At 48.2% G+C, this 24,685-nt stretch overlaps 1 long non-coding RNA gene across 1 annotated transcript in view; it reads left to right on the forward strand.

Annotated features, from left to right (window-relative positions):
* The first annotated feature begins 9,211 nt into the window (after positions 1–9,211).
* The window catches only part of LOC130367829 (uncharacterized), a 100,580-nt gene continuing 85,106 nt past the window's right edge, over positions 9,212–24,685 (forward strand). The window contains exons 1-4 of the long non-coding RNA XR_008892197.1: positions 9,212–9,253; positions 10,756–10,957; positions 11,057–11,221; positions 23,176–23,340. This is a non-coding gene — a long non-coding RNA (uncharacterized LOC130367829). The remainder of the gene's footprint in view (positions 9,254–10,755; positions 10,958–11,056; positions 11,222–23,175; positions 23,341–24,685) is intronic.

A 24,685-nucleotide genomic window follows, 5' to 3' on the forward strand; every position in this document is an offset into this window, starting at 1 on the left:
AGATCGTAGACCCGGGGGCTTGGGTAGATTATAGAGGGTAGTGTAGTAGCTATGAAACGCCTCCAGGATGCTCAGGGTTAGGTGAGTAACTGAGCCAGATCCAGTACGGATGGCAGGGATATATAGAGAAGACTTCTTCTCACGTAAGGCATTAGCCAGGAGGCGTCCCGACCTATCACCCCACTCATAGAACAATTTACCAGTGATCTGTTTGTAGTGACGGTGTTTAGCATTTAACAGGGACAGAAGCTCCTGATGAACCCCAATCAGATCCCTGTATACAGTGTCTTGCTGCGTCTGCTTATGTTGTGTTTCAAGCGCCGATAGTTTCAAGAGCAGCGCAGAGAGTTTCTCCGAGGCCGCCCTTTTAAGCCTCGCCCCATGCCTCACTAGGATGCCCCTGAGGACACACTTGAGTGCCTCCCATTTAATCAGTGGAGAAGAGGTGTCATGTAAGTGATCCCTGTGAAAGTTTGAGATCGTCTGTTTGAGATCTAGCAGACATAATTCATCTAGGAGTAGGGACTCATTAAGCCTCCAGGAGGCATGGGGTTTGGTAAAGGAGGGCAACGAGAAGGAGCAGGTGACAGGGGCGTGGTCAGAGACAGTCATTATCCCTATCGCAGCTGAATGAAATGCAGGGAGAAGGGAATGAGAGCAAAAGACATAGTCAATCCTACTGTATGAATTCCTGGGGTGGGAGTAGAAAGTATAGTCTCTATCCTGTGGGCGCAGCGTTCTCCAGACATCTAGCAATTGTAGGGAGTGGAGTTTCTGTCTCAGGGCTCTCAGACGACTATGTGATATGTAGGAATGGCCCGAGGAGGTGTCCACTGAGGGGAAAAGGGGGAGATTAAAGTCCCCACATAGTATCACAGGCCCAGTTGCAAACCGAGCCAGGGCATCCAAGGTAGTAATCAGAAATGGAACCTGGTCGCGGTTTGGGGCATATATCGACGCTACAGTAATAGTCCTGTCAGAGAGGGAACAATTTGCAAATATGAATCGTGCATTCGGATCTATAGAGGAGGAAAGAACTGTGAGTGGGAGTGACTTGTGAAAAAGCAGTGAGACCCCCTTCGTCCTGGATTCAGGATTTACACTATTTAACCAGGTTGGGTAATATCTATTAGTGCCTGAGGGGAGATGACCCTCTTTGAAGTGGGTTTCCTGTAGGGCCACTATATGTGTTCTCTGTTTATGTAGTGCATACAGGGTCTGCGCTCTTTTCTCGGGGATGTTGAATCCCTTAACGTTAAGGGACGTGATATTGTCAGCCATCATATGTGTGTGGAGGGATTACAATTAACTCACCCAGGAGGAGGAGGACCGAGGGGATGATCAGTCCGGGAGGCCAGCACCACGAGATAATAGGTAGCCTGTGGGAGAGAGGGGAGACAAAGAAAAATAAGAACAGGACAGCAAGAGGTAGCAATATCCGTACAGACACGGATATACAGGGACTAAGAGGATAGGTCATAAGGACCTGAGACCTAGTCGTAACAAGCCCGACGTCTATACTATGGCGGGTAGCATGAAAGGCACACCAAAGTATGGAGTACGCAAAAACAAACACAATCAACATCATACAGAACTGAGTATGACCGTTAAATAACTAAAGGAGCCCAATCCAACCCGCAGGGTGGTGGGCGCATATGGAAAACAGGCTATGAAGTAGCTGGACGGGTAAGGAACCCGAATGAAAACTACATAACAGGAGGCAGATATTCAGGGAGGCCCCACAACACTAAGAGACCCACAGAAAAATGGGCCGCGGGGCGGTATCCACTATGTGCAATAAACAAGAAAATATAACCCAGCGACACATGTAACTGTCCAGGGGGATGAAGGTCTGGGAACAACAGGAATCAATGCATTCGCAGTCCATACTGTAGATCCTACGATGACAATTGTCAGACGTCCCAACTAGATTAGGCAGCATGTGTCTGTCTTGGAACCATCGGGTTCGATGACCTCCCCTGTCGCCTGGGCGAGGAGGAATGTCCAGCAGAGGAAGCGGCAGGGGGCTTCTGAGGTGGAAAAACAAACATCTGATCCCATTCCGGCAGTTGCATCGGCGGGAGCTTGAACTTGGCAAGAAACTTTGGCAAGTCAGGAAGACATCTGAGGGTGGCAGAAGTCGTCCCATGTCTAGCTGTTAGTGAAAAGAAGAATCCCCATTTGTAGACAATCTGCGCATTTTGTAGAATCTGAAGAAGCGGCTTCAGTGAGGCTCGTAGGCGCAGTGTGCGCAAGGAGAGGTCAGGGTACAGGTTGATCTGAGTCCCATTATATGATATATTCTTAAGGTGTCGCGCTTTGCGCATAATCTCATCCTTCTGGAGGAAGTGGTGCACCCTGCAGATCACGTCTCTTGGACGTTTGGGATCGGGATTTTTGGCTTTCAGAGCTCTATGAGCCCTATCCAATTCAATTGGTGAATCCGCCGGTTTCTGAACGATTTCATTGAACAGCCTCTGGAGTGTGGCAGGTAAGTCAGCGGGCAGCACAGATTCTGGCAGGATTTTTATTCTAATATTGTTCCTGCGGTTTCTGTTGTCCATATCGCCGATGTGATCCACTGTAAGGGCATTTTGGATGGTTAGGTTCGCCGTCGCCTCCTGCAATTTTTGTATCTGTAAAGACGTAGCAGATTGTTGTTCCTCAAGGCTATGCACCTGTTACGCCGAGCGCTCCGGGTCCCCACTCCTCGCCGGAGCGCTCGCAACACCCTCGCTACTGCAGCGCCCCGGTCAGATCTACTGACCGGGTGCGCTGCGATACCGCCCCCAGCCGGGATGCGATTCGCGATGCGGGTGGCGCCCGCTCGCGATGCGCACCCCGGCTCCCGTACCTGACTCGCTCTCCGTCGGTCCTGTCCCAGCGCGCGCGGCCCCGCTCCCTAGGGCGCGCGCGCGCCGGGTCTCTGCGATTTAAAGGGCCACTGCGCCACTGATTGGCGCAGTTGGTCTAATTAGTGTGTTCACCTGTGCACTCCCTATGTATACCTCACTTCCCCTGCACTCCCTCGCCGGATCTTGTTGCCATTGTGCCAGTGAAAGCGTTTCCTTGTGTGTTCCTAGCCTGTGTTCCAGATCTCCTGCCGTTGCCCCTGACTACGATCCTTGCTGCCTGCCCCGACCTTCTGCTACGTCCGACCTTGCTCTTGTCTACTCCCTTGTACCGCGCCTATCTTCAGCAGTCAGAGAGGTTGAGCCGTTGCTAGTGGATACGACCTGGTTACTACCGCCGCTGCAAGACCATCCCGCTTTGCGGCGGGCTCTGGTGAATACCAGTAGTAACTTAGAACCGGTCCACTAGCACGGTCCACGCCAATCCCTCTCTGGCACAGAGGATCCACCTCCTGCCAGCCGAATCCTCCTGCCAGCCGAATCGTGACAGTAGATCCGGCCATGGATCCCGCTGAAGTTCCACTGCCAGTTGTCGCCGACCTCACCACGGTGGTCGCCCAGCAGTCGCAACAGATAGCGCAACAAGGCCACCAGCTGTCTCAACTGACCGTGATGCTACAGCAGCTACTACCACAGCTTCAGCAATCATCTCCTCCGCCAGCTCCTGCACCTCCTCCGCAGCGAGTGGCCGCTTCCGGCCTACGACTATCCTTGCCGGATAAATTTGATGGGGACTCTAAGTTTTGCCGTGGCTTTCTTTCACAATGTTCCCTGCACTTGGAGATGATGTCGGACCAGTTTCCTACTGAAAGGTCTAAGGTGGCTTTCGTAGTCAGCCTTCTGTCTGGGAAAGCTCTGTCATGGGCCACACCGCTCTGGGACCGCAATGACCCTGTCACTGCCTCTGTACACTCCTTCTTCTCGGAAATTCGAAGTGTCTTTGAGGAACCTGCCCGAGCCTCTTCTGCTGAGACTGCCCTGCTGAACCTGGTCCCGGGTAATTCTTCCGTTGGCGAGTACGCCATCCAATTCCGTACTCTTGCTTCCGAATTATCCTGGAATAATGAGGCCCTCTGCGCGACCTTTAAAAAAGGCCTATCCAGCAACATTAAAGATGTTCTGGCCGCACGAGAAATTCCTGCTAACCTGCATGAACTCATTCATCTAGCCACTCGCATTGACATGCGTTTTTCCGAAAGGCGTCAGGAGCTCCGCCAGGATATGGACTTTGTTCGCACGAGGCGTTTTTTCTCCCCGGCTTCTCTCTCCTCTGGTCCTCTGCAATCCGTTCCTGTGCCTCCCGCCGTGGAGGCTATGCAAGTTGACCGGTCTCGCTTGACACCTCAAGAGAGGACACGACGCCGCATGGAGAATCTTTGCCTGTACTGTGCCGGTACCGAACACTTCCTGAAGGATTGTCCTATCCGTCCTCCCCGCCTGGAAAGGCGTACGCTGACTCCGCACAAAGGTGAGACAGTTCTTGATGTCAACTCTGCTTCTCCACGCCTTACTGTGCCTGTGCAGATATCTGCCTCTACCTTCTCCTTCTCTACTATGGCCTTCTTGGATTCCGGATCTGCAGGAAATTTTATTTTGGCCTCTCTCATCAACAGGTTCAACATCCCGGTGACCAGTCTCGCCAGACCCCTCTACATCAATTGTGTTAACAATGAAAGATTGGACTGTACCGTGCGTTACCGCACGGAGCCCCTCCTAATGTGCATCGGACCTCATCACGAAAAAATTTTGTTTTTGGTCCTCTCCAATTGCACTTCCGAAATTCTCCTTGGACTACCGTGGCTTCAACGCCATTCCCCAACCCTTGATTGGTCCACAGGAGAGATCAAGAGCTGGGGTACTTCTTGTTTCAAGGACTGTCTTAAACCGGTTCCCAGTACTCCCTGCCGTGACCCTGTGGTTCCCCCTGTAACCGGTCTTCCTAAGGCTTATATGGACTATGCTGACGTATTTTGCAAAAAGCAAGCTGAGACTTTACCTCCTCACAGGCCTTATGACTGTCCTATTGACCTCCTCCCGGGCACTACTCCACCCCGGGGCAGAATTTATCCTCTGTCCGCCCCAGAGACTCTTGCTATGTCTGAATACATCCAGGAAAATTTAAAAAAGGGGTTTATCCGCAAATCCTCCTCTCCTGCCGGAGCTGGATTTTTCTTTGTGTCCAAAAAAGATGGCTCCCTACGTCCTTGCATTGATTACCGCGGACTTAATAAAATCACGGTAAAGAACCGCTACCCCCTACCCCTTATCTCTGAACTCTTTGATCACCTTCAAGGTGCCCACATCTTTACCAAACTGGACTTAAGAGGTGCATATAATCTCATCCGCATCAGGGAGGGGGACGAATGGAAAACTGCATTTAACACCAGAGATGGACACTTTGAGTATCTGGTCATGCCCTTTGGCCTGTGCAACGCCCCTGCCGTCTTCCAAGACTTTGTTAATGAAATTTTTCGTGATCTCTTATATTCCTGTGTTGTTGTGTATCTGGACGATATTCTGATTTTTTCTGCCAACTTAGAAGAACATCGCCAGCATGTCCGCATGGTTCTTCAGAGACTTCGAGACAATCAACTCTATGCCAAAATGGAGAAATGTCTGTTTGAATGTCAATCTCTTCCTTTCCTAGGATACTTGGTCTCTGGCCAGGGACTACAAATGGACCCAGATAAACTCTCTGCCGTCTTAGATTGGCCACGCCCCTCCGGACTCCGTGCTATCCAACGTTTTTTGGGGTTCGCCAATTATTACAGACAATTTATTCCACATTTTTCCACTATTGTGGCTCCTATCGTGGCTTTAACCAAGAAGAATGCCAATCCTAAGTCCTGGTCTCCCCAAGCGGAAGACGCATTTAAACGTCTCAAGTCTGCCTTTTCTTCTGCTCCCGTGCTCTCCAGACCTGACCCATCTAAACCCTTCCTATTTGAGGTTGATGCCTCCTCAGTGGGAGCTGGAGCGGTCCTTCTACAAAAAAATTCTTCCGGGCATGCTGTTACTTGTGGTTTTTTTTCTAGGACCTTCTCTCCGGCGGAGAGGAACTACTCCATCGGGGATCGAGAACTACTGGCCATTAAATTGGCACTTGAGGAATGGAGGCATCTGCTGGAGGGATCAAAATTTCCAGTTATCATTTACACCGATCACAAGAATCTCTCCTATCTCCAGTCTGCCCAACGGCTGAATCCTCGCCAGGCCAGGTGGTCGTTGTTCTTTGCCCGTTTTAACTTTGAAATTCATTTTCGCCCTGCCGACAAGAACATTAGGGCCGATGCTCTCTCTCGTTCCTCGGATGCCTCGGAAGTAGAGGTCTCTCCGCAACACATCGTTCCTCCTGACTGTCTGATCTCCACTTCTCCAGCCTCCATCAGGCAAACTCCTCAAGGGAAGACCTTCGTTTCTCCACGCCAACGTCTCGGGATTCTCAAATGGGGTCACTCCTCCCACCTCGCAGGCCATGCGGGCATCAAAAAGTCCTTGCAACTCATCTCTCGTTTCTATTGGTGGCCGACTCTGGAGACGGATGTTGTTGATTTTGTGCGGGCCTGTACTGTCTGTGCCCGGGATAAGACTCCTCGTCAGAAGCCTGCTGGTCTCCTTCACCCTCTGCCTGTCCCCGAACAGCCTTGGTCTCTGATTGGTATGGACTTTATTACAGACCTACCCCCATCCCGTGGCAACACTGTTGTTTGGGTGGTCGTTGATCGATTTTCCAAGATGGCACATTTTATTCCTCTTCCTGGTCTTCCTTCAGCGCCTCAGTTGGCAAAACAATTTTTTGTACACATTTTTCGTCTTCACGGTTTGCCCACGCAGATCGTCTCGGATAGAGGTGTCCAATTCGTGTCAAAATTCTGGAGGGCTCTCTGTAAACAACTCAAGATTAAATTAAACTTCTCTTCTGCTTATCATCCTCAATCCAATGGGCAAGTAGAAAGAATTAACCAGGTCCTGGGTGACTATTTACGGCATTTTGTTTCCTCCCGCCAGGATGACTGGGCAGATCTTCTACCTTGGGCCGAATTCTTGTACAACTTCAGAGTCTCTGAATCTTCTGCTAAATCCCCATTTTTCGTGGTGTACGGCCGTCACCCTCTTCCCCCCCCTCCCTATTCCCTTGCCCTCTGGTTTGCCCGCTGTGGATGAAGTGACTCGTGATCTTTCCACCATATGGAAAGAGACCCAAAATTCTCTTTTACAGGCTTCATCTCGCATGAAAAAGTTTGCCGATAAGAAAAGAAGAGCTCCCCCCATTTTTGCTCCCAGAGACAAGGTATGGCTCTCCGCTAAATATGTCCGCTTTCGTGTCCCCAGTTACAAACTGGGACCATGCTATCTGGGTCCTTTCAAAGTCTTGTGCCAAATTAATCCTGTCTCTTACAAACTTCTTCTTCCTCCTTCTCTTCGTATTCCCATTGCCTTTCATGTCTCTCTCCTTAAACCACTCATCATCAACCGTTTCTCTCTCAAACTTGTTTCCCCCACTCCTGTTTCCGGTTCTTCTGACATCTTCTCCGTGAAGGAGATACTGGCCTCCAAGACGGTCAGAGGGAAAAAAATTTTTTTGGTTGATTGGGAGGGCTGTGGTCCTGAAGAGAGATCCTGGGAACCTGAGGACAACATCCTAGACAAAAGTCTGGTCCTCAGGTTCTCAGGCTCCAAGAAGAGGGGGAGACCCAAGGGGGGGGGTACTGTTACGCCGAGCGCTCCGGGTCCCCACTCCTCCCCGGAGCGCTCGCAACACCCTCGCTACTGCAGCGCCCCGGTCAGATCTACTGACCGGGTGCGCTGCGATACCGCCCCCAGCCGGGATGCGATTCGCGATGCGGGTGGCGCCCGCTCGCGATGCGCACCCCGGCTCCCGTACCTGACTCGCTCTCCGTCGGTCCTGTCCCGGCGCGCGGCCCCGCTCCCTAGGGCGCGCGCGCGCCGGGTCTCTGCGATTTAAAGGGCCACTGCGCCACTGATTGGCGCAGTTGGTCTAATTAGTGTGTTCACCTGTGCACTCCCTATGTATACCTCACTTCCCCTGCACTCCCTCGCCGGATCTTGTTGCCATTGTGCCAGTGAAAGCGTTTCCTTGTGTGTTCCTAGCCTGTGTTCCAGACCTCCTGCCGTTGCCCCTGACTACGATCCTTGCTGCCTGCCCCGACCTTCTGCTACGTCCGACCTTGCTCTTGTCTACTCCCTTGTACCGCGCCTATCTTCAGCAGTCAGAGAGGTTGAGCCGTTGCTAGTGGATACGACCTGGTTACTACCGCCGCTGCAAGACCATCCCGCTTTGCGGCGGGCTCTGGTGAATACCAGTAGTAACTTAGAACCGGTCCACTAGCACGGTCCACGCCAATCCCTCTCTGGCACAGAGGATCCACCTCCTGCCAGCCGAATCCTCCTGCCAGCCGAATCGTGACAGCACCCTTTCCTGAAGAGACGTGACTGCAGTTTTCACGGGTTTGAGATCCTGTGTCCATGCAGAATGTAGATCTGTGGCAAGCGCCTGCATATCAGCTTTAGTCGGGAGCAGGGCCAGCAAGGCTTGTAATTCCGGGTGGTTATTGAGGGTGTTAACCGCCGCCTCAGGCGAGGGTAAGGTGGAAGCAGGGGTGATGTATGGCCCAGCATTAGGTTTGGGAGAAGCAGCAATCCTGACAGGTGCCGGGTGTTTAGCAGGTGAGCCCCCCTTAGGAGTGAGGGATCCGTCCGAGGAGGAATAGTCAGAAGTGCAGCTTCTGAGGTGGCGCAACTTTGATGGAGTTTTAAATAATTTCTTCTTCGCAGACGGACTGTCACCCCAGAAATCAGGAACATCACTGTCTGCAGAGGAGTCTTGTGACCCCCTTTCCGAGTTAGAAGCATCAGAGTCCATTTCACCCGTCCAGTCCGTGACATCCCTGGCAAGGGGTCCCTGGACTGGGGTCAGGAAAGGCTGTCCAGGGGGGGGGATAGGTATGGCTGTCCTGAGAGTGCTGAGACTGAGTAGCCCTGGGCTTAGATTTACGCTTTACTGTCTGCCATTGCTCATTAACAGCTTGGAGTTCTGGAGGAGTCAGAGGTGGGTAGTCCATTTCAGATTGCTGCGGGGTTAAGGATACACAGGGACACCCAGGAGTGGAGGGCAGTGCAGCCTGAGCAACATTCAGTGAGAGACGAGTGATATGGTTGCCATGGGTTACCACAGAGTCCGCTGACAGATCACTGGGGAGACTTCTCATGGGAGCAGCAGTATATGAGGGTTCAGGTCTGTGCCCCTGTCTCCGTTCTGATGCAGGCAACACTGAGGGAGCAGGGAGCTGAGGGGACACAGGAGGGAGAAGGTGTTTCTGGTCAGCGCTGCACAGCACCATGTCACTAGACACAGGGGGGAAGGTGACAAGGCTTACTTGATGCACCGATGGTGGTGCAGAGGGTGCCTCCATCTGTGTCACGGCTCCCGGTGGTTGCAGAGGAGGGCTCCGTCCTCCATCTCCAGCGTGTGTGGCCGCCGCCATTACGGAAGCTGCAGGGGCTGAGAGCGGGGATGTCACGTGTCTCGGAGCCGGCAGAGCAGTGGGGGAATGGCACGCTTCCTTCTCCGGCTGCTGGGAAGTTGGGAGCAACTTGAAGAAGCGGGTAATGCGGGTTGGGTGGTTGCCGGGACCTTTAGGAGCCTTTTTCTGTTGTTTGTGGTGCGATCTGCCTCCCATAACCGTTCCGGTCGCCTGTTTTAAAACCGGTCAGGACGGAGCTCTCACACAAAGCGTCCTCGCTCCAGCGTGCCGAGCCACACCCCCCCCCCACTATATTTTTTTTAATAGAAATTCTTCAGTCAAATGATGAAAGAATCACATGACTTGTAATGAGAAAAGCCAGAGGGGAAAAAAACACCAAAGAAAAAACACTTCCTATCATAATAATAATAATGATGATGATGATGATGATGATGATAATAATAATACACATTGGGACAGATGTATGAAAACCTGTTCAGAGGTCAAGTGGACCAGTTGCCCATAGCAACCAATCAGATCGCTTCTTTCACTTTTCAGAGGCCTTTTTAAAAATGAAAGAATCTACCTGATTGGTTGCTATGGGCAACTGGTCCACTTTCCCTCTTCCCTGGTTTTGATAAATCTCTAAGACCCCCCCCCCCAGTGCTTTTAGCAAAAATAACACAAAGATAGCTGAGAAAAGACATGAGGGGGAAGATTTTGATGTTTGTTTGTTTTTTGCAAAAAAAGAAAAAAACATCAAACAAGAATTGTGTTTGTTCCTAGGCTTAGGCTGTGATTAAAAACAACATATAAATGGTGTTTTTCAAAGCCCACATTGCTTTATTACTGGTGCTTTTCCCCCCTTTCGACAGACGTCTGTCCAGCTATTGCAAAGCTACAACTCCCAGCATGCCCTGACAGCCGAAGGCTGAGAGTTGTAGTTTTGCAACAGGTGGGCAGCCACAGGGGATCGGTGTTGCAGTATGTCAATCTAGGGCCATGGTGTCTGATCTTGAACTGGCAGCAGGAGCCACGACCACTTTAAATCAATGGCTGCTGGGACGTCTGACTAGTGACATCCTTCGCTCCAGACCGCAACGTCAGGGACGTCACTCGTCAGACGTCCCGGCGGCCAGCGCTGCTCATTGAGCCTACCGGAGTAGCATTGATCTATGTAAGAAACCTATGGGCCCAGGCTGTTGGGGCCACCAAATGATATTACATATACAGAATGTCTGGTTAGGAGAAACAAATATAACGCACCCACAGGGAGTGACGCCATTTTAATAAAAATTGTCAAAAACCTTAGATAACACTCATACAGAATATATTAGAAAGCTTTTTTTTATTTTCAGCCAATCAGAGAGCAGCACTACTGAAATAGAACTCCCAGGAGGTAACAGCGTGTCACACATGTGATGTCATAACCATTGTCCACCAAAGAGCAGCACTGAGCAGAAATAACACTGCTCCTGTTCATTCTCCATCAGTGAGGGGCCGGTGCTGGACACTGTGTAGGGACGCGGGAATGCAAAGTCATACACATGACTGTGACTGGTAAGTGTTACATTGTTGTGTCCAAAAGGTCTTTAGTGCAGTTCCATGTGTATTTCTATGATAAACATGTAAATAATGTATTTTTTTTTCTTATCTTAGATGCACTATCTCCAGGACATGGAGTAGCATTTCCGGACCTACAGCAAGACGTTGGATGAAGGCATAGCCCCAGAAATAACACTGGTCCTGTTCATCAGTGAGGGGCCGGTGCTGGACACTGTGTAGGGACACGGGAATGCAAAGTCATGCACATGACTGTGACTGGTAAGTGTTACATTGTTTTGTCCAAAAGGTCTTTAGTGCAGTTCCATGTGTATTTCTATGATAAACATGTAAATAATCTATCTTTTTTTGTCCCCTATCTTAGATGCACTATTTCCAGGACATGGAGTAGCATTTCGGGACCTACAACAAGACGTTGGATGAAGGCACAGGCCTAGGAATCATGCACATACACAGAAACATTTGCCCAAATTATAGAGGTAACCTCCTTTAGTATGCCCAGAGGAAGGGCCATACAGTAGCCATGGATTCCCTACAGGTTTCCTCCCCTCTGGAGGTTTTTCCTGTCCTGAGTATTAGTTACTGTACGCTCTTTTTGAGTGATGGGAGGTTACAAAAAATCCCCTACACAAACATTTTAATAAATAATAAATAAAGTTCCCCTTTTTTTAAACTGTTCTTTGACTTGTTTGACTCATTTATTTATTTCTGTGTGTGAAAATAGAGTTAGCAAAACATGGATGACCAAAGCTGCTCTCCTGCACGATCTGCATAATGCGGTGCGGAGAGAGGTAACTGGTGCTGGGTGGTGCAGTTTACGAGGCAAACGTAGAACACCCAGCAAGTTCCATGCACAAGCCTTTTTCTGATGAATGGGACTCATGCAGGGAACTTGCTAGGGGTCATACGGTTGCAAAGGATCAACTTTTGGGTACATGAACTGTCCCTTAAAGGGGTACTCCGCCTCTAGATATCTTATCCCCTATGTAAAGGATAGGGGATAAGATGTCTGATCAAGGGGATCCTGCTGCTGGGACCCCAGCAATCTCCATGCAGCAACCAAAATTCTAAATAGTATGTTTAGATCACTGGTTCCTGTGGTGGGATTTGTGACATCATGCCACATCTTCTTGTGACATCACACCACCTCCCATAGACATAAATGGAAAGGGCGTGGCGTGAGGTCACGACCCGCACCACGAGAACCCAGAGTTCTAAATATATTATTCAGAACGTCGGGTGCTGCATGAAGATCGCGGGGGTCCCAGTGATCAGTCATCTTTTGTCCCATCCTTAAGGTAGGGGATAAGATATCTAGGGGCGGAGTACCACTTTAAGGAATTAGAGAGTGTAAGCATGCCTTACAAGCAGGTAGACAAAGAACAGCTGGGAGAAATGACAGGACACAAAGGAATGTTTGGATGGGACCGATTTTTGGTGTGTTCTGGTCAATTAAAGGAGAACTATGGCAAAAATTAACTTATCTCCTATCCATGGGTTATGGGATAAGTAGCTGATCGTGGGGGGTCCCCCTGCAATACCTGGGATGAGACCCGTCGCTCAGTGAGAAGCGCTCGCTGCAGACGTCAAATCTCAATTTCCCTGGACCCCCCCCTTCCTTCATGTCCACCACAGACGCCCCCAGACTGCTGTCTCTTACAGAGTTTTATGCACAGAAATGGTTGGCTACTCACTTTGTCAGTAGATTCTCATCCTAAATATGAAAACAATCGGGGAAATGTACCTGTGGAGAGGAAATGTTGTCCAGTTGCTCTTAGCAACCAATCAGATCACTTCTTTTATTTTTCAGAGGTCTTCTCAAGAATGAAAGAAGCAATCTGATTGGTTGCTATGGGCAACCTGATGAAAACATATTTTTTTTCTTTAACAACTACAGTACTACAACTCCCATTGTAATGTGTCTGTTCAACCTGTGCCTCCTCCAACCCTGACCCTTAGGGGGGCACAGACGGACCATACTGGGGGTTGTAGTACTCTCATTTTTACAGTTCCCATATAACTCTGCAGCTTCAGTAGAAGTATGAGGCTCAGCCTTAGAGTCAGTGTATCTGGCTGCTCCAGTGTTCTTCTATTTTACAGCCTGGACCCTGTTCTCCTCCACACTGGTCCCTGTGGTCCGGTCAGATGGTTCTGGACTGGGGCTGAACGGTTGCTTGAGGGATTTATTGGCAGATTTTTTTGGGACTTCAGTTGTTGGATGACCTCTCTCTTCAGTGGCTGCTGATATTCGTAGTGCAGAATTTACAGGTGTTAAGTAAAAGGGGTACTCCGGGGGAAAACATTTTTTTTTTTTTTTTTAAATCAACTGGTGCCAGAAAGTTAAACAGATTTGTAAATTACTTCTTAAAAATCTTAATCCTTACAGTACTTAAAATAATACACTACTGCTCAGGATATACAGGTCTGGCAGAAGACCTCTAGCTCCCAGTCAACAATAAACAATTGGTCTGAATAACCCTTAGTATAACACACAAAGAGTATGGGGAGTGACTCTATTAAAACATAACTTTTACTAAATCAAAGTAAAATATCAAAAAATAGGTGCTGCATCCAGTGTGGATGACTCAGTGCAAATACCGGACAAACATGAAAACAATCTTCTCAATACTCATTATGGGTTTATGGACCGAATATGCCCCAATTAGAAAAGTATGAAGAAATATAAAATAGTATTAAATCCTGTCACAAAAATTGTGAACTTGCTCATACAATAATTCTAGAACAAAGGTTTCTCAATAGTATTAAATCCTGTCACAAATATTGTGAACTTGCTCATACAATAATCCTCGAACATAGGTTTCTCGACGCGTTTCTGCCGAAGTGCCTCGGCGTCCTCAGGGGAAACCCTTATAGATTATTATTTTAAATCAAATAGATGATAAAAATCAAATACAACCCTCACAGACTAATGCAGGTCTGATGCTTATAATGTCAAGCATATCCAGACCTATGATACTGTAGGGGTGGCCACAGGACATCAGGTACCTAGAAAAAAGAAAAAGCACATGATAGTGTATGGTGGGGGAAATAGTTTCCATTTTTTAGAGATAATTCCCCACTTACTCTACTTACATACAGACAATGCTGCCTAGGTTTACCTGGAAAAAAGCACAGAGGAAAAATAGCCTTTTTACTAACTCTCCTGGAAAGGCCGACTGTGGAGAAAACTGTACGCTCGACAGATAATCTACTCACGGTTACGAGGTCCGGGCAAAGAATAGATGCGGTGATGTGCAAACCTGCCGAAGCAGGGAGCCGCGATCCTCGGCTTCACTGCACATATTGCATAGCGACGGCGTCTGACGTTATATCCGGTCGCCCAGACACACGCGTCAGAAGGCCGCGCCCCGTCAGACGCCTCTGAGAGGCGCGACTAGGATAGTCTATGCGCGCGCGCAGATGGTGGCGATACCGATCTCAAAAAAGTAACTAAGTGTTTACATAGGCTCAATGTTACTCAGTCTTGTCAGTGGGCGCAACAATGTGGATTATAAGAATATAGAGAAAGTGTTGGGGATGTAAGAACAAAACCGTACCCAAAGTCCATGTTTTAGAGAAGTATGAGATGCTCAAGGCTGAACCACGCATATGTAGATTCACTACAGCTTTGGACAATTACTAGGGGGGCCAATAATGACTGATTTGTGGACATGTAATGTCCATATATTGTTTTTTGCACATATGAGGCCAAGCACTCCACGGATACCATAAGGTGCCCTGTATTTAAGTTGGGCACAGAGCCACTGAGGTGACTATTGGGACCATGGAGTGGTAGGAGTCATATGTGCACTAAAAAAACACATGCTGGAACATTTGGGGGACATCAGGCACCATCGGGATACCCCCCTAGCTAGACATGTGAACACTGTACATGCAGGGAATTATAAAAATCTCAAATTTATTGGTATTGAAAAAGTGATACCATCAGCTAGGGGAGGGGACCTTGATCGATTACTTCTTCAAAAAGAGAGCAGATGGATACATAGACTTGATACGACATTTCCTAGAGGTTTAAATGAACAACTTAACTTTGCTTGTTTTTTGTGACACGGTCATAGTTCGGTGACTATTAGGCAGTTAGTGAGGGTCTTAGATGATCCTCGGAGCTAGTGTCACCATTCCCTATAGTTAGGGTTTGTAGGGAACCTTAGGAGGTTGTGAGCGGGACCGCCCTTTTTAGGGCTGACCATCCTGCCTAGGATTAGGGCCTGTTAGTTAGTGTAGGGATTTACAGGCTCCCTTAGGCCCAATTTAATCCCAGTCACCATTCCCCCCTAGGGACTCCCACCCCTGGTAGACCATGTCACTCTCCCTTTCATATATCTAAATTTGCCGCCCCTTTCTCTATTTTTAGTGCACATATGACGCCTACCACTCCATGGTCCCAATAGTCACCTCAGTGGCTCTGTGCCCAACTTAAATACAAGGCACCTTATGGTATCCGTGGAGTGCTTGGCCTCATATGTGCAAAAAACATGTCCACAAATCAGTCATTATTGGCCCCCCTTGTCCAAAGCTGTAGTGAATCTACATATGCGTGGTTCTGCCTTGAGCATCTCATACTTCTCTAAAACATGGGCTTTGGGTACGGTGTTGTTCTTACATCCCCAACACTTACTCTATATTCTTATAATCCACATTGTTGCGCCCACTGACAAGACTGAGTAACATTGAGCCTATGTAAACACTTTTTTGAGATCGGGATCGCCGCCATCTGCGCATGCGCATAGACTATCCTAGCCGCGCATCTCAGAGGCGTCTGACGGGGCACGGCCTTCTGACGTGTGTGTCTGGGCGACCGGATATAACGTCAGACGCCGTCGCTATGCGATATGTGCAGTGAAGCCGAGGATCGCGGCTCCCTGCTTCGGCAGGTTTGCACATCACCGCATCTATTCTTTGCCCGGACCTCGTAACCGTGAGTAGATTATCTGTCGAGCGTACAGTTTTCTCCACAGTCGGCCTTTCCAGGAGAGTTAGTAAAAAGGCTATTTTTCCTCTGTGCTTTTTTCCAGGTAAACCTAGGCAGCATTGCCTGTATGTAAGTAGAGGAAATGGGGAATTGTCTCTAAAAAATGGAAAGTATTTCCCCCACCATACACTATCATGTGCTTTTTCTTTTTTCTAGGTACCTGATGTCCTGTGGCCACCCCTACAGTATCATAGGTCTGGGTATGCTTGACATTATAAGCATCAGACCTGCATTAGTCTGTGAGGGTTGTATTTGATTTTTATCATCTATTTGATTTAAAATAATAATCTAAAAGGGTTTCCCCTGAGGACGCCGAGGCACTTCGGCAGAAACGCGTCGAGAAACCTTTGTTCTAGAATTATTGTATGAGCAAGTTCACAATATTTGTGACGGGATTTAATACTATTTTTTTTTTTTTTTTCACAATGCGAGTTTATTAATTTTTCAAAAATAAACAAGAAACATTAACAGTAATTGCAAGCTTTGCCAGTGGGGAGCAATATTTGCAACATGGATGTCATTAATATACGGCATGACAGAAACATAGGCAGGGGAGTACTCAGCAGGTATAACTGTTCACTCCAGGGTTTCAATTGAGCATCGAGGTCACTTGCAGTAAGTTCGGAAAAGAGATAGGAGATGGACAACCCTGCGTGGGGAGTGGAGGTACGAGGGTTGAAGTCACTCAGGAGCGAGGTCACACTACTCAGGAGATACATATCTAAAGGCTTGCAATAACTTACCCGATATCGGGTCTCAGGTAGGAGTACAGGTGTCAGTGAGCATCAAATGTCAGTAGGGGGAGGAAGAGAGGATAGGAGAGGACATAGTAGAGGAGTAATAGAAAAGGGAGGGAAGAAAAAAGAAAAAAGAGGAGGGAAGGAAGCGGAAAGGAAAACAGGGGTGGAGGGGGCAGGAGGGAGAGCAATAGGTCAGGCCAGCAATCCGGAGGCATTCCAGGCGGAGCACGAACATCGGGGTCACCCAGGCAGTCATCACAGTCAGTGAGTGGCGGAAGACAATGGGCTACGAGGCTGTGTGGTGGTGTACAGGGCTTCGAAGTCACTCGAGGACATGAATTCCGACCAGGGCCTCCAAATACTGTAATAGCAATCTAACTGATTGTGGGAGTCAGCCAGGAGTTCCTCCATTCTATGGAGATGGGAAACTTCTTTGAGCCAGATCGAGACCGTGGGAGAGACTGAAGATTTCCACAATCTCGGGATCACGGTTCTAGCGGCTAATATGAGGAAATGAAGCAGTCTCGAGGCTGACTTGGGTATACGGTCTGGGAGAATGGATAAAAGGAGTATCTTAGGGTCCCTGGGAATCGCAATAGAAGTCAGCCTAGACATAATGTCCAGGATCTGAGACCAGAACGAGTCTAACTCGGGGCAGGTTAGCCATATGTGTAACATGGTACCACCCGGACCTCCGCACCGCCAACATACATCAGAGACTCCCGGGTATATTCTAGCGAGCAGTGAGGGAACGCGATACCAACGTGTAAGAATCTTATAGTTGGTCTCATGAGCTTTGCACGATACAGAGGACCGATGGCACCATTCAACGGCCCCCTTCCACTCCACCGGCGTAATCGTGGTACCAAGCTCCCTCTCCCATGCCGAGCAAAAGGAAACGGGCACCACAGAAGTGGCTGTAAGGAGATATGTGTAGAGTGTGCTGACCGGTTTAATTACTTGGGAGGTGGAGGTACACAGGGATTCAAAGGGTGTGAGAGGCCTGTGTAGGGTCAATCGCATTTTCTGAGATGCATAGAAGTGTGCAGCTTGGGTGTATTGAAAGGTCTTCGCCACAGAGGGAGAGGAGTCGTGAAACAGATCAGTAATGGGTTTTAGAGCCGTCGGGGTCATTAGATCTCGAAATGTAGGGGCCTCATCTCTATGAAAGGATAAGAAAGAGTGGGAGTGCTGCGCCGGTCGGAAAGCTGGGTTGCCAAAGAGCGGGGTCAGCGGCCCTGGTGAAGGGAGAAAATGTAGGCGAGCTAAATAGGACTTGTATGTCTTAAGTACAGAGGCCGCAATCGGAGGCATGTTAGGGGGGGCCTTCCCAGCAGTCAGGAGACCAGGCGTCCATAACAGGGATTTCACGTCCATTTGCATGGCTCTACTTTCAAAAGTCACCCACTGCTTGTCAGGTCTGTGGTGAAAACCATCCAACACTCTGGTGAGGACTGAGGCCAGGTAATAGGAGGTCGGATCTGGAAGTGCCAAACCACCATCTTTCTTCCTCCGTGTCAGGATCTGTCTAGCCAGGCGTGGATGACGCCCGGCCCAGACGAAGCCAGATAGGACCGCAGAGACCTCACGGAAAAAGGAGCGGGGCAGGTACAATGGTATACATGAGAAGAGGTAGAGTAGGCGTGGGAGTACATTCATTTTCAAAATGTTAATTCTGCCCAGCCAAGAGAAGTCTCTGCGCTCCCATCTGGCCAGGTCGGAGCGCAGCGTCTGTAAAAGTGGGGAGAAGTTAAAGCGGTATGTGTCAGCGTAGTCGCTGGGTACTTGGATCCCTAAATATTTAAGGGAATGTGTCTGCCATTTAAAGGGGTATGATGCCTTCAGGGACTGCATGACTCGGGGTGAGACCGTAATATTCATCGCCTCGCATTTAGAAGGGTTTAGTTTGTAGTTGCTAAAACTAGAGTATTTACATATAGTGGCCAACAAGGAGGGCAGGGAGATCTGTGGGGAGGACAAGAACAATAGAAGATCGTCCGCATAGGCAGAACATTTATAATGGCACTGAGGAAGGGGTATCCCCCGTATGTCGGCACTTTGTCTGATATCAACCAGCAAATGCTCCATACACAAGACATATAATAAAGGGGACAGCGGACACCCCTGTCTCGTGCCATTGCGAATAGAAAAAGGGGCAGACAGTTGGCCATTGACGCGGATTTGCGCTTGGGGGTTGGTGTACAGGGCCCTGATCCTCCCCCTCATCACTGGACCTAGGCCTATTTGTAACAGTGTGGACTCCATAAACTCCCAGTCCACCCGATCAAAGGCCTTCTCTGCGTCCAGCGATAGAAGCATTAGAGGAAGACCTTGACGTTTGGCGTAGTGTATGGACGAGAAGGTTCTCAGGGTATTGTCACGTGCCTCTCGACCTCGGATAAAGCCTACTTGATTGGGGTGGACGAGAGAATTCATGTGGTCCGCTAACCTGTTTGCCAGCAGTTTTGCAAAGATTTTTGCGTCTACATTGATCAAGGAGATTGGGCGGTAACTGGAGCATAGTAAGGGGTCCTTACCATCTTTAGGTATCACGTTACAAATGCTTGCATGAAGGAGGGGGGGGGAGGGGATCCAGGTGCAACCTCGTTAATCGCCGAGAGGAGCGGGGTCAGCAATTCTGAACTAAGAGTTTTAAAAAACTTAGCAGTATATCCATCTGGGCCTGGACTTTTCCCTGAAGGGAGAGAAGAGATTACAGACCTCAGCTCCTCTTGGGAGAAAGGGGTCTCCAATGCCTGGATTATATCCTGTGGTAGGCACGGGAGCGCCGTAGCGTTTACATAATCACCCAATAGTTGAGGAGACGTGGCGGAGTTGGAGAGGGCGGGTGGTCGAGGGAGATTATATAGTTGGTTGTAATAGTTATGGAACGCAGTTAAGATGTCAGGGGTGAGGTGGGATGTGGTACCATTGTCCGATTGGATAACAGGGATATATGTAGTGGAACGCTTGTTCTTTAGAGCAGAGGCTAGTAATTTACCAGACTTGTTACCCCACTCGTAAAAAACCCTGCCTGTGAGTTGTCTGTAATGTTTAGCGTTCAATAGAGCTAGCAGTTCATGACGCACCCGGATCAGTTCCCTGTAAAGGTCCTCCTGTTGAGACGCTTTATGTAGTGTCTCTAACCTGTGAAGTGATCGTGTCAGGGAGAGAAATTTAGCGGATGTTTTCCTCTTAATCCGACCCCCATGCTTCATCAGCACCCCCCGGAGTACACATTTTAGAGTGTCCCACTTCATAGTAGAAGAAGTGGGGTCAGAAGCATCATCTAGAGTAAATTGATGGATGGAGGATTTAAGTTCCTGGAGACACAACGTATCCAATAACAGTGACTCGTTCAGCCTCCATGAAGCATGGGGCTTGGCAAACGAGGGGACAGAAAAGGTGCAGAAGACAGGGGCATGATCGGAGTGCGTCATGATGCCTATGTCAGTCTTAGAAATATTAGCGAGGAGGTGGTGGGGAAAAAATATATAGTCGAGTCTACTATAAGATTGTCTGGGGTGGGAAAAGAACGTGTAATCCCGCCCCTCCGGGTGGAACACGCGCCACGTGTCGCTGAACTGCAGGGCATGAAGTTTCTTGCGCAGGGCCCTAAGTTTGTTGTGTGAGAGTATGGAGTGGCCTGACGATGTATCAGTGGGGGGGTGTAAGGGCACATTCAAATCCCCACATAGAATAATGGGGCCAGATGCGAACTCTGAGAGAGTGTCTAGCGTGCGAAGTAGGAAGGGGACCTGAGAATGGTTGGGAGCGTATATGGAAGCTATGGTGAGGCAACGGTCTGCGATCATGCAGTTCAGAAAGACATACCGGGCATTGGGATCTATCAGGGATGAGGAAACTTGTATGGGAAAGTTTCTGTGGAAGGCGATGGAAACGCCTGAAGGTTTTCCAACCAGTGTGCCTTCAGCTGTTGCAAAAGTACAACTCCCAGCATGCACGGTCTGTCAGTACATGCTGGGAGTTGTAGTTTTGAAACAGCTGGAGGTTTGCCCCCCCATGTGAATGTACAGGGTACATTCACACGGACAGGTTTACAGTAAATTTCCTGCTTCAAGTTTGGGCTGCGGCAAATTTTTCGCTGCAGCGGAAACACCTAGCGGGAAATTCACCGTAACACGCCAGTGTGAATGTACCCTAAAAACACTACACTACACTAACACATAATAAAGGGTAAAACACTACATATACACCCCCTTACACTGCCCCCCCCCCCCCCAATAAAAAATTAAAAACGTCTTGTACGGCAGGGTTTCCAAAACGGAGCCTCCAGCTGTTGCAAAACAACAACTCCCAGCATTTCTGGACAGCCACTGACTGTCCAGGCATGCTGGGAGTTTAGCAACAGCTGGAGGCACCCTGTTTGGGAATCACTGGCGTAGAATACCCCTATGTCCACCCCTGTGCAATCCCTAATTTAGTCCTCAAATGCGCATGGCGCTCTCTCACTTCGGAGCCCTGTCGTATTTCAAGGAAACAGTTTAGGGCCACATATGGGGTATCTCCGTACTCGGGAGAAATTGCACTACAAATTTTGGGGGTCTTTTTTTCCTTTTACCGCTTGTGAAAAGGAAAAGTTGGGGGCTACACCAGCCTGTTAGTGTAAAAAAATAAAAAATGTTACACTAACATGCTGGTGTTGTTCCATACTTTTTATTTACACAAGCGGTAAAAGGAAAAAAAGACTTCAAAATTTTTAACGCAATTTCTCCTGAGTACGGAAATACCCCAGATGTGAGCGTAAAATGCTCTGCGGGCTCACAACAAGGCTCAGAAATGAGAGCGCACCATGTACATTTGAGGAATAAATTGTTGATTTGCACAGGGGTGGCTGATTGTACAGTGGTTCTGACAAACGCAAAAAAAAATAAAATACCCACATGTGACCCCATTTTGGAAACTACACCCCTCACCGAACATGACAAGGGGTATAATGAGCCTGAACACCCCACAGGTGTTTGACAAATTTTCATTAAAGTTGGATGGGAAAATGAAAAAAATATATATTTTTTCACTAAAATGCTGGTGTTACCCTAAATTTTTCATTTTCACAAGGGAAAATAGGAAAAAAGCCCCCCCAAATGTGTAACCCCATCTCTTCTGAGTAAGAACATACCCCATATGTGAATTTAAAGTGCTCTGCGGGTGAACTACAATGCTCAGAAGAGAAGGAGAGCCATTGGGATTTTGTAGAGAAAATTTGTCCGGAATTGAAGGCCACATGTGTTTACAAAGCCCCCATAGTGCCAGAACAATGGACCCCCGACACATGTGACCCCATTTTGGAAACTACACCCCTCACGTAATGTAATAAGGGGTACATTGAGAATTTACGTCCCACAGGTGTCTGACAGATTTTTGGAACAGTGGTCTGTAAAAATGAAAAATTAAATTTTTCATTTGCACAGCCCACTGTTCCAAAGATCTGTGGGGTGTAAATACTCACTGCATCCCTTATTAAATTCTGTGAGGGGTGTAGTTTCCAAAATGGGGTCACATGTGGGGGGGTCCACTGTTCTGGCACCACGGGGGGCTTTGTAAACGCACATGGCCCTGACCATTCCAAACTAATTCTCTTTCCAAAAGCTCAATGGCGCTCCTCCTCTTCTGAGCATTGTAGTTCACCAGAACTTTCACAGAAAGAAAGCCGTTCACTGCGGCATCTTGGTCATTAGATCGGTCAGCCTGGTCCCAACCGGAGTGGTTGTGGTGCAAAACTGTGCAGCTAGGAAAAAACCACCAGTAAGTGCCCGCTGCATTCACCAGCACAGAAAGCCATATATGCCAGCGGAAAGCCGCCACATAAATGCTGCACGTGCTGTATGCCGCAACTATGCAAATATATCTAGCACAGCCTGCAGCCTGTTCACACCTATTGTGAAAACATTCATTTCAGCTGGGATTACACTTGGCGTGTTTGTCGTAAAAAACACCATGCTCGCTGCGGGCACATGTTAGGTTGGAACCAATAGGGTAATATGAAACACCAGACACTAATGGGGGTTTCTTCATCCTTTTATGGTGTTTTTAGGCTATCAAATCTGTGGGATGCCGAGAGCATGTTTTTTTTTTTTTTGGGGGGGGGGGGGGTATTTTCTCACAATTTTTTTTTATAGAAATCCTTCAGTCAAATGATGAAAGAATCACATGACTTGTAATGAGAAAAGCCAGAGGGGAAAAAAACACCAAAGAAAAAACACTTCCTATAATAATAATAATAATAATGATGATGATGATGATGATGATAATAATAATACACATTGGGACAGATGTATGAAAACCTGTGCAGAGGTCAAGTGGACCAGTTGCCCATAGCAACCAATCAGATCGCTTCTTTCACTTTTCAGAGGCCTTTTTAAAAAAGAAAGAAACTACCTGATTGGTTGCTATGGGCAACTGGTCCACTTTACCTCTTCCCTGGTTTTGATAAATCTCTAAGACCCCCCCCCTTATCTTAGATGCACTATTTCCAGGACATGGAGTAGCATTTCCGGACCTACAGCAAGACGTTGGATGAAGGCATAGCCCCAGAAATAACACTGGTCCTGTTCATCAGTGAGGGGCCGGTGCTGGACACTGTGTAGGGACACGGGAATGCAAAGTCATACACATGACTGTGACTGGTAAGTGTTACATTGTTTTGTCCAAAAGGTCTTTATTGCAGTTCCATGTGCATTTCTATGATAAACATGTAAATAATCTATCTTTTTTGTCCCATATCTTAGATGCACTATTTCCAGGACATGGAGTAGCATTTCGGGACCTACAGAAAGACGTTGGATGAAGGCACAGGCCTAGGAATCATGCACATACACAGAAACATTTGCCCAAATTATGGAGGTAACCTCCTTTAGTATGCCCAGAGGAAGGGCCATACAGTAGCCATGGATTCCCTACAGGTTTCCTCCCCTCTGGAGGTTTTTCCTGTCCTGAGTATTAGTTACTGTACGCTCTTTGTGAGTGATGGGAGGTTACAAAAAATCCCCTACACAAACATTTTAATAAATAATAAATAAAGTTCACCTTTTTTTAAACTGTTCTTTGACTTGTTCGACTCATTTATTTATTTCTGTGTGTGAAAATAGAGTTAGCAAAACATGGATGACCAAAGCTGCTCTCCTGCACGATCTGCATAATGCGGTGCGGAGAGAGGTAACTGGTGCTGGGTGTTGCAGTTTAAGAGGCAAACGTAGAACACCCAGCAAGTTCCATGCACAAGCCTTTTACTGATGAATGGGACTCATGCAGGGAACTTGCTAGGGGTCATACGGTTGCAAAGGATCAACTTTTGGGTACATGAACTGTCCCTTAAAGGGGTACTCCGCCTCTAGATATCTTATCCCCTATGTAAAGGATAGGGGATAAGATGTCTGATCAAGGGGATCCTGCTGCTGGGACCCCAGCAATCTCCATGCAGCAACCAAAATTCTAAATAGTATGTTTAGATCACTGGTTCCTGTGGTGGGATTCGTGACATCATGCCACACCTTCTTGTGACATCACACCACCTCCCATAGACATAAATGGAAAGGGCGTGGCGGGAGGTCACGACCCGCACCACGAGAACCCAGAGTTCTAAATATATTATTCAGAACACCGGGTGCTGCATGAAGATCCGCGGGGGTCCCAGTGATCAGTCATCTTTTGTCCTATCTTTAAGGTAGTGGATAAGATATCTAGGGGCAGAGTACCACTTTAAGGAATTAGAGAGTGTAGGCATGCCTTACAAGCAGGTAGAAAAAGAACAGCTGGGAGAAATGACAGGAGATGAAGCAATGTTTGGCTGGGACTGATTTTGGGTGTGTTCTGGCCAATTAAAGGAGAACTATGGCAAAAATTAACTTATCCCCTATCCATGGGTTATGGGATAAGTAGCTGATCGTGGGGGGTCCCCCTGCAATACCTGGGATGAGACCCGTCGCTCAGTGAGAAGCGCTCGCTGCAGACGTCAAATCTCATTTTCCCTGG

The sequence above is a fragment of the Hyla sarda genome, chromosome 4 (assembly GCF_029499605.1).
Source record: "Hyla sarda isolate aHylSar1 chromosome 4, aHylSar1.hap1, whole genome shotgun sequence".
Taxonomy (NCBI): domain Eukaryota; kingdom Metazoa; phylum Chordata; class Amphibia; order Anura; family Hylidae; genus Hyla; species Hyla sarda.